Source organism: Cotesia glomerata, linkage group LG8 (genome assembly GCF_020080835.1).
Source record: "Cotesia glomerata isolate CgM1 linkage group LG8, MPM_Cglom_v2.3, whole genome shotgun sequence".
Lineage (NCBI taxonomy): Eukaryota > Metazoa > Arthropoda > Insecta > Hymenoptera > Braconidae > Cotesia > Cotesia glomerata.
This window is the reverse complement of record NC_058165.1, coordinates 6,677,577-6,691,758: the sequence shown is the minus strand read 5'-3', so window position 1 is coordinate 6,691,758 and position 14,182 is coordinate 6,677,577. Positions and strand designations below refer to the sequence as shown.

Below are 14,182 nucleotides of genomic sequence, written 5' to 3'. Positions count from 1 at the left end.
TTCATACTTGACGGACGAGAAAATTTTTCAAATTATGGTGATGTTTTTTTCCTTTTTTTATCCACTAAATCAATTATTGAAAAGTATGGAATAAATTTCCATTAAATTATTTCCACAATAGTATGCAAAATATCTTGATTCTGTTAACTAACTAGGGTATAATAATAAAAATAGTTGCCGAAATGAAGCGAAAAAAATTTTTCAATCGTAAAGTACTTTCTGATGCTTTGCATCATGAGTCGTGCAAATGAAACTATAAATATTCAAGTGACAAGCAGAAAAAATAAAAACAAATGACCCGGAGTTGGTTTTCAGTCCCGTTAAAAAACAAATAGATAAAAAACACTCACATCAACTAAAATTGCACTTTGTCGCTTCCCAGTGAACTCTGCAAGCCTGCAAGAAACAAAATAATTAAATTATTAATATTAACGGCGACGAGCGATCGGTATCAAACACATGTCATCGCATGCTAACCAGCTGTTAAATTTACAACTAATTGGTAATAATCTCAACTGAGGTACTTTTGTACATGACTTATGTATCACTACGTGTGAGCTTACGTGACACCGACACTTGGGTTATTTTTAAAGTGATTATTTGTTGGTAACTCAGCGCTCCGTAAATTATGCTCGGAAGTTTCTAAATGTTAACATAAAACTTTGCATACTTTGTATTCTGTTATTGTTTATTAATCAAATAACTGTTTCACGAATGGTCTTTCCGCGAAAACGGTTTTGTTTTTGTCTTCATTTAAAATAATACAATAACAATGACGATAATTATGATGGTGATTATATTAATGCGCGAGGAATTTGCTGCGGGAGGTGTCACAACCAGGATGATACTCGCGATGACTATACTCGCATAACGTTGTATTGCACATAGCACACTTACATTTTGCCTTTTACTACTGTCAGAATGTTATGGGTCACGTCTGTTGTATTACCGCTTGATGTACACACATGCATGTAGAAGCTTGGTAATAACAGTAAGTGAATGGCTACATAAATGGATTTTTTTAGTGAGACCTGATATGAATTAAATGCAAAATTTTTTTTAAAAAGAACAAGTTGTTTATAAGTCATAAATTTTTTGTAAAATCTAACTTGTCTTCATGCAAAATTAATTCATTTTAATAAAATGTGGACTAAATAATTTAAAATCGGTCCGTTAATTTTATGAGTAATTAGTTCTTAGTTTTACCATTAGGTGGCTACGCTATCTCACTTGCAGAAAAATCTTACCAGAGAATATATAAGCTCTTAACTTTGTTCTATCGTTACAATACATTTTTCAAGATCCCATTAGAATTAATTTTTTTATGTGACCTTAGTAATTGGATTTGAAATCGATATTGGTACTGTAATTTTAAGTTCAAAAGTATATCTAACCTAGTCTGACAGACTTTTACGATACAAAGTGACTAATTTTTTTTTAGATTGGTTATTTTTTGGTCTACATTCGAATTCATGACAAGAATTTTATTGCTAATTAAAAATTCGGCAAATTCTTAAATTAATTTGAATTAAATATCTCTAAACAAGTACGAAATTTTCATGAGAATATTATTTTTTAATTAAGTAAATTTATTTAGTTGGTAATTTATTTTTCCAGAGTAAATTGCAGCAATTACAGTAAGTTAATGGATCACAAAGAGAAATACCTGACAGTAACCAACATTTCAATTTTATTTGACTACGGCCGAATGAAAACTTATTTACTCTTTAAATTAATTTTTTTTCGAAAGTATCTAAAGGGTTGCGAGACGTCATTTAACTGAAAAATATAAATGTATACAAACATAAACACGAAGAAAAATACAAAGCTTGGATGACCTAGCTTGTTAAAATCTCTGATGGCGGCATCGAGCATTCAGCATCAGACGGAAAAAATTTTTGCGGCAATTCCACACAGCGTAATTTAATTTAACGGAGCAATGCCCGAGCAAACTTTCTCGTTTCCCGAATCCCTTGAGTAAGGTGTGAGAGTCTAGAGTGATAGTAAGTACTGCCGCCTGAGCTGGCTGAAGGGTTTGAGAAGGAGGACCCTGGGTACCAAGAAGAATTCTATAAAACTGGTGAGGTAGTGAACTAGTATCTGTTAGTACGGCATGGTCTCGATGCGGGATGTATAGATATAGATATATACATGCACCACCCTCATCCCTCACCCTCACCCAAATCCTGACTTGGTATTGAGAAGACGAGGTGGGTGGATTTTTATCGCTGACTCGACTCCCAGTCGATTACTAGATAGATATACTTATACTCATGCTCAACTCAAGCTAAGCGTGCATTCTACCCCAGATTTATTATTGTTATTATTGATTTAACTCGCTAGTTTTATCTCGTCTCTTTACTTTTTAATAGTATTACAAATTTGGAGATGTATTCCTTAATTTTGCCCATTTTTAGAAATGAATGTCTTTAAAGTTATTGATTTTTGAACCAATCTGTAGTCATTATGTGACTGCCAAAAATTACAAATGTGAATAAAAAAATTTAGACTTAATGATTTTTTAATATTTTTAATTACAATATACAGTTTGGGTACTTTGGAAAATAATATTGCCGTCACGGGATCAATTAAAAAATATTCAATGAACATATATCACAAATACAAACTTATAGAACCAACAAACTATTAGATATTTCTCCAAAAAATATATTAAATCGTGAAAAGACCCAAATTAACCTTTCAAAACTTGTCTCATAACAAATTTTTCTAATTATTCTCATCATTCAAATTACGTTAAATTGTCTATAAAAATTTTTTGCTCTCGCGTGTCAGCGCACACACTTTGTTCGTTGCACCAACAACTTCATAACCGAAAATTTCATCTACTAAGTTACATAGTCAAATGGCGTTGCTTAGCTTTATAAAAACATTTTTTTAACTAATTTCCGTTATAATAAAATCTTTAAAAAAGTGTTTTCAATGACATCCACAGATTCGGTAGAATCTGGCGCCAAGTTCCGTTCAAATCCGTTGTAAACGGAGCGCCAGACTACCGACTGTGTTTACTGTAAGCAGAACGGTATTTCGAGGTTGCAAAATTTTATTTAATTATATGGTTCTCCTTTTTCCAAAATAATATATTATAAAAGTAATTTATACTTTATTTTACTGATATTAATTAATTATAATCAATTATAACACTTAATTCACTTAAAATTATTAAATTTTATCAGCACAAACTATAGTAAGCCCAGAAATTTCGATCCTGACTTTTTTTCGATGGGGAATATCAGCGCCACAGACTAGATAAAATAAAAATGTGTAGTAATCCTTCCTATAGACACGCAACTACAGTAAAAAGTGATTCATAGCTTGCATCTATGGCCGCCAGGGTGCACTGGAATTACATCTACATAAACTGTAGCTTTAAGGGGATAGTTTGCAGTAAAAAATGCAGTCAACACGAGATTTAAGTTGTTATCAATTGTAAATTTTCATTATAATTACAAAAAATACTAAAATCCGAACAAAAACAGTTTCACTGTAAAGAAGTCGCACCAAGTCCACGTTCATAAGACTATTAGGAAAAAAATTTTTTTTCTTTACAAAAGAAACAAAATAAAAAAAATAAAAAATCCGAGTAACCGATATGATTGTTTATGATTTTCGGAAATTAAAAAAAATTTTTTTGTAAATTTAAAAATTAAAAAAAAATTTTAGAACGTACTTGGTGTGCGTCATTGTGTATTTCAATTTTTTTAGTCCTAGTAAATAGATTTTACGAATTTCATTAAAAGTAAAATATTTTGCAACCGCGCACACTAAATACGTTCTAAAATTTTTTAATTTTTAAATTTACAATAAAATTTTTTAATTTCCGAAAATCATAAACAATCATATCGGTTACTCGGATTTTTTAATTTTTTTATTTTGTATCTTTTTGTAAAGAAAAAAAAAATTTTTTTTCCTAATAGTCTTATGAACGTGGACTTGGTGCGACTTTTTTACAGTGAAACTGTTTTTGTTCGGATTTTAATATTCTTTGCACACAGTAAAAAAATTTCCGTCATTGTGTAAACTGTAAAAATTTTTGTGTTGAATATTACACTCTAGTGTGTAGAATTTCACATTCTCATGTGTTGATTTAACACACTAGAATGTTGAATTAACATTAGTTTGTGTAAAAACAGTCAGTAACATAAATATTTGTGTTAAATTTGACGAAAATTTTTTTACTGTGCACACCTCAAAAAGTAAAAAATCAAAGACCAATTTTATTCTCAACTTTTTAAAAATTTCTCTCTAAAATTCAGTGTTGTAAAATATAAAATTCACTCTGAAAGGATTTAAATCAATCATTTATTAAAATTAACTAATATATTTTACGATAAATTACATGAATGAAAAAGAAAAAAGAACCCTTAAAATTTCTCTTAAGAAATGGCAACTCCTATAAAAAATAAGCCAGACCATTTTTCAGCCAAATTCGATATTCGATATCATGTATCCATCGTCTTTCACTCGATCCTAAAACTTACTTCACTCGCATCTACACTATACCAGAAAGTTGATAAAGTAAAAGGATAACTCGATAAAAAATCACGAAGAATAAAATGAAATAAAATAAATTCAACACTTAACTTGTTCTCCCTACTACATAATAACAAGTCCCGTATAAATTTTAAAAAGTTATACACATTATTTCTTTTTTCGCCGTAAAGTCAATGAGTTTATTTTCGGTCCTGGAGAAGAGAAAAATAAAAACTAAAATGGAATGAAATAAGCGAGGAGGATAATAAAGAAAAAGGACTGTGAGAACAGGTTGTCAGTGGATAACTTTGGGGCGGTGTTTCGATGAGCCACAAGGGGTGCAAATGGTGTGTAACTGCCAGAGCATCCTGCGGGAGCAGTCTGCAGTTGAACAGGCACCACCATAAGGAAGAAAGGGATAAAATGAAAAGAGAAATGTTGTTTATATAAATAAATGTGTGTGCTGAAGAAGAGCAAGAGAGGTTTGTTGTGTAGCCCGACTTTATCGTCGGCAACCGCTTTTCTCCCAATGCCCCTCGGTGGGATGGAGCATTACCTATATGGACCATGTTGATGCTGGAGATGGAGATGCTGATGGTGATGGCGCGACAACTGCTTCTATACAGTGTCTTGTATATGTATAGGTACAGAACATGTAATCCTGCATTTGTCCACGCCCAACTACTCGATCCGATCGACCTATCGCGCTCTATCGCGAACCATTTGTTTCTCTACGGTCTTTTGGTTACTCTATCTCCTGCTCGAACACAAATAAACCAGATTGATCTAATGCCGGTTAAACCTCTTTTTGAGCACTCCTGTTTTAAGTCTGCTAGGGATTTGTAATTTTATTTTTAAGGGCTTGGAAATGGACAGTCTTGATAGTGGATGCACTGATGGAGTTTATTTATTTGTTGATTAAATCTAACTGAATAGTTTTTTTACTGTTGATTGAGTTCTTGGAAGAAAATTATATTTATTAACAGTTACTCAATTTTTTGGAGTGAATATGTCTTGTTGATGGTTAGAATAGAGATACAATACACTAATTATTTTGTCCGCTAAAAAAATTCTGTAATCATCAACAACATTTTTTATATTATTGTTTCATTTTTCTTATTTTTTTTTGTTCGTAAATAATTAATGATTTTGATTTAATGGAATTATTTGTTGAAGTTTTGGGGTGATTAAGAGTCTCAAAGTTTAATTTTTATACTCACTGTTTACTCAAGGGTCTGAACAAATTTTTATTGAAAATTAATAATAATAATCATTTATTAACAGTAAACGAATATTCATTAACTACAAGCAAAAATTTATTTGATCATTTAATGTTAAAAAATTTTTTATTAAGAGTTAGTAGAACTTATTAAATATTAGAGGGAAAAACTGGATTAAGAATGTTTAAAATTGAATTTCTAAATGAGATTTTTGATTAAAATTGTTGTATTTTATTGTACTAATAAATTTTAGTTAAAAAATAAATGAATAAATAAATTCTAGTCATTATCATTGTTGTTAATGCCACTCAGACGGTTCGGTGAACAATGAACGAGTTAATGACGCGACAATGCCGGGATTTACAGAACCGTATCAAGAGTTGTCAGTGATACTAATAGTTTAGTATAACGTACTACATTACACTAGACATTACACATTACTAGGTATTAACAAAATAAAACACACAAGAAACAACACAAATAATTATATATAATAATAATTATAATAATAATAAATGATTACACTTTTTTCTAAAAATTCAGATTGTCAAAAATTAAATTCTTAATATTTTATGTCGTCGGTCTATTATTTTTTAGATTAAAAATGATGTAAATTCGGCAAATTAAAATTCACAATTTTTATTAGTAGAAATCGCTAAAGATTTTTAAAACTTTCTTCAAATGCCATATAAATATTATGAAATTAACAATACAGTAGTAATTGCTGTATCATTCGTTTCTTTGGTGGTTTATTTATATTATTTAGTGAGCCAATTTGATAGAAATAAAATTTCAAGTTCGATAATATAAATAATGACAAGTTAAGAGACAACATTTTAACTATTATACTTTGAAAGTTTAAAAAATCTTGAGCGAGCCTTGAAAGAATTTTTTATCGATCTGATTTTTGTCGAGGACTCTTAAAACATTATAAACTAACATATTTTGATAGTAAACTTGAAGAAAAAAATTATTTGGTTTGTTTGCGTCGCCCAAATATCGCGTGCCTAATGCCAAACTCTCTAAACATGAATTAGTGAAAATTCACTGGAATAAGTTTCACTTTGGTTTCAAAAGGGCTTATAAAAAAAAAATCAGGATTTTTCATGATTTCGAAGAACAGTCTTCAAAATTATCCGGAGAAAGTTTGTGAAAAAAAAAATTTTGAAAGTCAACATTTTCGATAGTAGTAAACTTAAATTTTCATCATTTTGGACGTTAAAAAATTTTTTGAGCTGAGTATAGCTGAATATAGATCTGATGAAAACTCTATTTTCAAAAAACGGGGTAAAACTAATAACTTCCCGCTTTTAGAAAATTTTTAATTTTCTTAACGGCAAGTTAAAAATTATACGCCTTTTTGGCTTTAGATCACTAAATTTTCAGTGTTCTAAAGCCAAAAGGGCGTATAACTTTTATCCGCTCTTTTGGGATTAGGCACGCGATATATTCTTTAGTAAGATTTTTTTGGAAGCGAGAGCCGTAGGCCATCTAGCGGCGAAACCAAGAACTAACTAAAAAATCTTATACGTAAAACTGATTCACATTTCTCATGCAAAATGGTTTATTATACAATTTTTCTATAATTTTCTTGGCATCAAGTTCCTTTTATGAGCAAAAATTATAAATTATTTCTTGTTAATCTCATTAATAAAGTACAATAAAAAAAAATTTCTTGTCAATTGAATGATCTAAAAATTGCAAAATCAATACCAAGTTTTTTTATTGATTTCCAAGAATAATATAAGATATGCCTCGTTCCATTTCAATGAATCTTATTACCATATTATGGGATACTTGAAGATCAATACGAGTCCAAATAAGCTCACGATCATGAGTATGATACTCGTATTTATACTCATACTATTGGCGAGGTATGTAAGCATTAATAGCTATTTACATAGATAGGTAGACACAACACAAGTTAGTTAAAGCGTAGAGTACCTAAAAGGAGAAACACGTGCAGCGAAAGAGTATAATAGCCGGGAATGAATCGTAATCCAACGGTACTTTGTTCTAATAGCCTTCGAATATAAGAAGAAGCCATACTGTTATGTACGTAGTTATCGCGACTAATGGATTAAAAATAAAGGGGCTTAAAAAGTTTTGGATAGAAGAAAGTAAGTGATCGTTAATCGTGAGAAGGTATGGATGCAGCTATATATATATATATATATATATATATATATATATATATATATATATATATATATATATATATATATATATAGAAGGATAATTATAAATTCCGAAGAAGAGATATTAATGAAATAATTAAACAGAAAAATGTAATAATAAAGGGAGTGGATAATGCTGGTGGAAAAAAAAGTTAAATAAAATGTGTGCAAGACTCTAAATGGGGTTTTAAATTTATGAGGGAAATGAGATAAGTTTTTCTCGACGTGCAGAAAGACTTCTATATCCTATCCCGTGCTGTCCTCGCCCTCGTGCTATGCTTCTGCTAATATAAAACCAGTGTGTCGTAAATGAAAAGAAAGAAGAAGACGAAGAAGAAGAAGAAAGATGCCCTGGAGTGACGACAAACGGGTGTGGTCGTGATTATATAGAATCCTGAGGGTAGTAAACTATTAAAACACCGTCCGGAGAGACATTTAACCGAATTACTCCATCGTTTTTAAGTATTAATATTTTTAGCTTTGGTTTATTCTAGTGGAAAAAATGTCTAAATATTGATAATTTTATAGTTTTTGAGAAAAATCCGAAATAAATTTATTCAAAAAGAATGGTTTTTCTATTCTTTCAGTTTTTGGACAATAAAAAATGTGGTGTGGAAAATCTTTAAGTTGGAATTGTAGGTTAAGGAATGATGATATGGAAAAATTATTTAAGACCTTCTTTGCAGAATATTTAATTCCCTACAAGAAAGGTTCTTATCATTATTTCCATACCTGTTATCATTTAGCCAAAATTTTTATTTTGAATTACGATTTTAAGTCTTTGATTAGATCACGTGTTTATAAACTTTAAAATTAAAATTAAGGGTCAAATGTTGGAGATACGAAAAAATGATTAAAGACCTTGTTGACAGAAAATTTACCTCTTTAATAAAAGACGCCCATAATTTTTTTATATTCCTTATCATTGCGCGAGAATTTTATTATGAAATCCAATTTTAGGTTTGCCTGATGAGATCACGTGTTTACAAACTTTAATATGAAAAGTCTAAGTTAATTATTGAAGATAAGGAAAAATTATTATTGATTTTTTTTTGTAAAAAATTCAACTCCCTAGAAAAAAAAAATCCTTATCAATTGTTTTGTGTCTCGTATCATTCAGGCATAATATTAAGTCAAACTCAATTTTTTATGTACTATACAAAAATTTTAATTTTCCTTTATCAAAAGTTTGACATTTGAAAAAATTTTCTTTTTCATAATCGCTGAGATTATTAAGAAAAATTATAAAAATTATTCTCATAGATTTAAGTAACGTAAACCGTAATACAAAATAATTAACATAAGATTTGAATGCAGAAAAAAAAACAGGCATTGATAAGCTAAAAATACCATTTGATATTTAATTCTATATTTAGCAACACACGTGATCAGTAAATGCAAGTAGAAACGCCCCTGAACTAGTCAGACATTACTTCTCACTTCTCTTTCCACCTCTTTCTTTTCAGCTGTTTTTTCTCTTCTCTGATTTTATTTTGCGTATCCTTTATTCTTTATTTCCTTTCTTTCGCCAGAGGCGCTGCATTCAAAGCTTTGCCAGTGAATCGAACAATTGACGTGGAATAATTTGATGGCTGCACGCGAGATTTTCAACCACTGCTGAATTTCGCGCCCGTATATAACAACGACCTTCCGATCATTACCGGTGATACCAAGGCGAGCTAAAGATTACCAAGAATTCATAATATAATAATTAATTTAATGTATAATCTAAGAGAACTATAATTAACTCTTTATGCTGCAGAGATCAATAGCATTCGTATTCAAAGCAATTGTTATTTTTTTTTTTAATTTATGGGTGAGTGGACGAAAAATTAATATAATTGAGCTTTCAAAGATCTGAAAACTTTGAAGCTTACTGTGGGGTCCATTGAAGAGACAACTGCTACAATTGAAGAGACAAAAATAATAAAAATTCCAGGGGCCGCGCCGGACGATCAATTAACGATTTAAACTAATGCGAATGAAAAGGTAAATCTCAAAGTAACTAAAGTCAAAGTCAAGACAGAATTTACAATTAGAAATAATAAATAATTAATTATAAAATAATATTTTATATTAACGAATTGAACTAGGAAGATGAGTCATAGGAAAAGAATCCGGGAATTAACTTACATAAAATAAATCATTAATGAATCAGAAAATATTAACAAAAATAAATTATTTATTTATGAACGGTGTTACTTAAAACCAAATCTGCTTTCCAAATAACAGAATAAATCCTTTATGGAACAAATATAATTGATTTCAAACAATTAAACCAATATAAACGATAATTTTAGATATTAGCTTTTCAATATTATTTACAAACGTAATAATAATTAATGTAAGTATAATGCTTTAATTAGTAATTGCTGGCCATTTCAGGGACCCACACGAAGCTTTCGGGATAGGTACAAGTATTCCCTTAAAATAACCCTTACTCGCTACGGGATCGACCCGATAAATCAATAGTAAATTTAATTAAACAATAAAAGAACAAATTATTTAAGCCAGGATACAGCGGTGTGCGGATATTAATCAATCTCAACTTGTGAGTACTCACCAAAAAGGAAACTCAACCCAAGGCACCAAATCCACACTCCTTACAATAGTGGAGGTCCCGCGTGTATACCTCACACCAAGCGGGCCACCGCGTGTCTGCTCAATTTTTGTCACCGTAAACCGTTCGAGGCCTCGTGTTCGACAACAAGGGCCTCTCTAGCCATTTTCCCTAATTCAATAAACTCTTTGCTCGCGATCGATATTGCAGGGCCTCACCCGTGCGAGTAAAGGCTATGATTTATCACTCATAGTAAAATTAGGTACTATATGACAATGATTTACGGCAATGCATACAAATAATAATAATAATTCATTATAAATATCTGAAATAAAGATAAAATTAATTCTTAAATTAATAACAATAATATTAGAAATTTCAAATATAAATAATACTAATAGTAATAAATCCAATGAATAAATTAATAAATAAATATAAAATAATAAATTCAGAGACACACCGAGTGTGGATCTGTTGCCAAATTTAGGCGCAGGGAAGGACGCATACAGGGAATAAAAACCCTGTGACAAAGTATTAATAGTCAATGCTTAGTATTAATCTGTGACTTTAAATTCTTTCGATTTAGATCTTGGTACTTGCTACCTAAAATTGATACCTAAAAATAAATTTAACGAGTTTTAATCACAAAATAGCTCATTTTCATTACCAATAGTTATTTTTAGATCCTTATCCTAATTACTGTACCATCTTAATATTTAACAAATTCTTGAATTAATTGAAACTAAATACTTTAAAACAAGACTAAAATTTTCAAAGGAACTTTTCTTGAACCAAATAGTTTTTTTTTTTCGCGTGAAACTTTTCGAGAACAATCTTACGGCAAATTAAATTTTATTTGGACCAATTCTTATATAATTTTATAGTTTAGTAAATTCATTGTAAGCTTCCGAGTTTTTGCTAAGTACATTAAGTGTAACTGTTATTGTGATTAAAGTTCAAGAATTAAAAAAGTTGTCAAGTTGTAAAATAATCTTGAATTTTCTATTCATTTCTTTTTTGTACTATAGAAATTGGCTCATTAGAGCGAACATTATTTCCTGACTATAAAATAATTTTGTCGACTCGGTAAAAAATGAAAGAGCACATCTGAAGCTCACTAAAGGCTAAGGGCTGGCAAAAAAAATAGTTGATGATGATGACGTGGCCGTCAATGAGAATAACAAGTAACGAGAGTAGGGTTGACTTGAGTCTTTACTTTTAACGTTGTTCTCTCATAAATCACGTCCCTATCGTACAGGGTTTTTTTTCCAACTTTACTCACCGCGGTCCTTGACTCGGTCCGAATACCACCCGAGCAATCTCGCGATCTTCTAACATAAGCTACCACTACCACTACTACGTCTACTTCTACTACCTTTTACCTCCGTCACCTTTTCCCTTGTGAACTCTTGAGCTTAAAAAATGGTCGCCGTAAAAGCACCATGAGATTAAAATATTTATTTTCATTATAAAAAAAAAGTTTTTTCATTTAAAAATTTTTAATCAACATTTTCTCTGCGGGCACTAATTAATTATTATCATCCCTACCATTGCACCGGCGATCGCTAATTAGAGGCTCTATTAAGAGAAAGTAATCTGTTCCGAGAAAATAATAACAATTATTGTTATTTTTATTGTTGTTATGATTTTGGTATTGTGCGATAAAATAATCTTGATTCGAGTGTTTCAATGTACTAATGAGCAATTAGCAGATTGTAATGACGGTGAAAAATAGCTGCGTAATTATGCTGTTAGGTAGTGAGCTGATTAAGATATTAAACTGTCAATAATTATTTGTAATATCTTCTTACTCGTTATTCACTAAAATACGCTATTATAGTCTTAAGTACTTTATTAAGTCTTAAGGTAGTACTACCGGTTTTAGAATTGACGTTTAGAATTTAATGAAACTTGGCCTATGAGTACATAATAATATCTTAGTTAACCACTTAAATTTTTGGAGGCCTACCGAGAACTGAAAAAAAGATATTAATATTTACATATTTTTGCCTTTACCATTGATCCTTATGGAAAATCACAGACTTTATTTTATTTTACAAAAGTACACGGAAAGAACAATAAGTCACTGTACATCCTCGTATAGTATACTCCGTGATATCTATATTGAAAAAAATTTCAGACTATAGTCAATATCCTTCAAAGTATAGTAAATTATTTTTGGACTGTACTCCGTGGTCTCCGATTTAATCGATCAATTTTTCTGGTTATGTCGCGTAAGATTTCACGGGATATAATCTAAAAAATTATTTCGTGTAAATTGAATTATACTCGGTTGAAATTTGGATTATGCCCGCGGGTGACTCCGCCATTTTTTTTTCTAGCGCCTGCGCGTAAAGTGCTGTTTATCATTTGTGAGTTATAGTCAATCAGCATATTGGACATTAATTAAAATATAATCAGTGAATTATATAAGTGTGTGACTATTTATATATTTTGATATGTAAAAATATTTTTTTCTAAGCCTAACATTTTTAAGTTCGAAGAGTCTAAGAAAAGAAAAAAAAATTTTTTAACCCCAAACTATCGGAAAAATTATGCTTTAATGCTCCTTCAATGTTTTTAATGTATGTAATAATTATTTAAAACAATATTTGACTAACCTAATATTTAAAATACATATAGGCATAATCCAAATTTCAACCGAGTATAATTCAGTTTACACGAAATAATTTTTCAGATTACATCCCGTGAAATCTTACGCGATATAACCAGAAAAATTGATCGATTAAATTGGAGACTTCACGGAGTACAGTCCAAAAATAATTTAGTATACTTTGAAGGATATTGACTATAGTCTGAAATTTTTTTTCACTATAGATATCACGGAGTATACTATACGAGGATGTACAGTGACTTATTGTTCTTTCCGTGTAGACGTTCAGATTCTTATAAAAATTAAGACAACGAGAGAAAATAACACCTAGAAGATATTTAATAACAATCAGTATGGTTTCGGAGAATATGAGAATATTTATTAAAAAAAAACATTCAAAATTTATCTCTGTCTCTGTTTCTCCAACGCGATTTAGTATAGGGAAATCTACTACGTTAATCAAATAAGGTTAGTCTTGGGATTTGACTCTGGTGGTAATGGTAGTACTACCTTAAATATTTAAAAAAAAATTCTTAAGAACAATAATAGAAGGACTTATTAATTGTTAAAAAATCTATTTATTTTTTAATTATTTGTTCAATTAATTAATGTAACTAAATATTTTTTAATTATTTATCAATATTCTTAGAAACAAAAATTATTTCATTAATATTGATTAATATTGACAAATATTTATTGAGAGTTAATTAAATTTTCAAAGTAATGTGTCAGTAAATTGTTCAGAGTAAGATGTGAAGATTATTAATAAGTAAATAACAACATGACTTTTTATGATAAAGATACGATACACTAATTATTTTTACCGTAAAAAAAAATTCTGTAATTGATTATAGTCATTGTTTTATAATTAATTTTACTATTGATATTTTCGCATTCGAAAAAAATTAATTATTTTGATTTAATGGAATTATTTGTAGAAATTTTAAGGCTTTAAAAAGTCTCAAAGTTTAATTTTTGTACTCACTTTTTCCACGAGTCGAAACAAATGTTTATTAATAATTAATTAATTTTCATTTGAAATTAATAATAATAATAATATTTATTAATTATTCTAGAATACATATATTATTATACATACAATAGGTTAGAAATATAGACT

The 14,182-nt window shown here is 29.6% G+C and overlaps 1 protein-coding gene across 7 annotated transcripts in view; it reads right to left on the bottom strand.

The window, feature by feature from the left end:
• LOC123270893 (putative polypeptide N-acetylgalactosaminyltransferase 9) overlaps positions 1-14,182 on the bottom strand; it is a 263,471-nt gene that overhangs the window by 97,076 nt on the left and 152,213 nt on the right. For 4 of the 7 annotated variants that reach the window (XM_044737052.1, XM_044737053.1, XM_044737045.1 and 1 more), the window contains exon 3: positions 351-396. The exons of 2 other annotated variants lie outside the window; for them this stretch is intronic. The gene's annotated coding sequence lies outside the window, so the exon portion shown is untranslated. Of the gene's footprint in view, positions 1-350; positions 397-477; positions 497-14,182 lie in introns of those variants that run through there. One more of the 7 variants, XM_044737047.1, reaches the window with a different exon arrangement.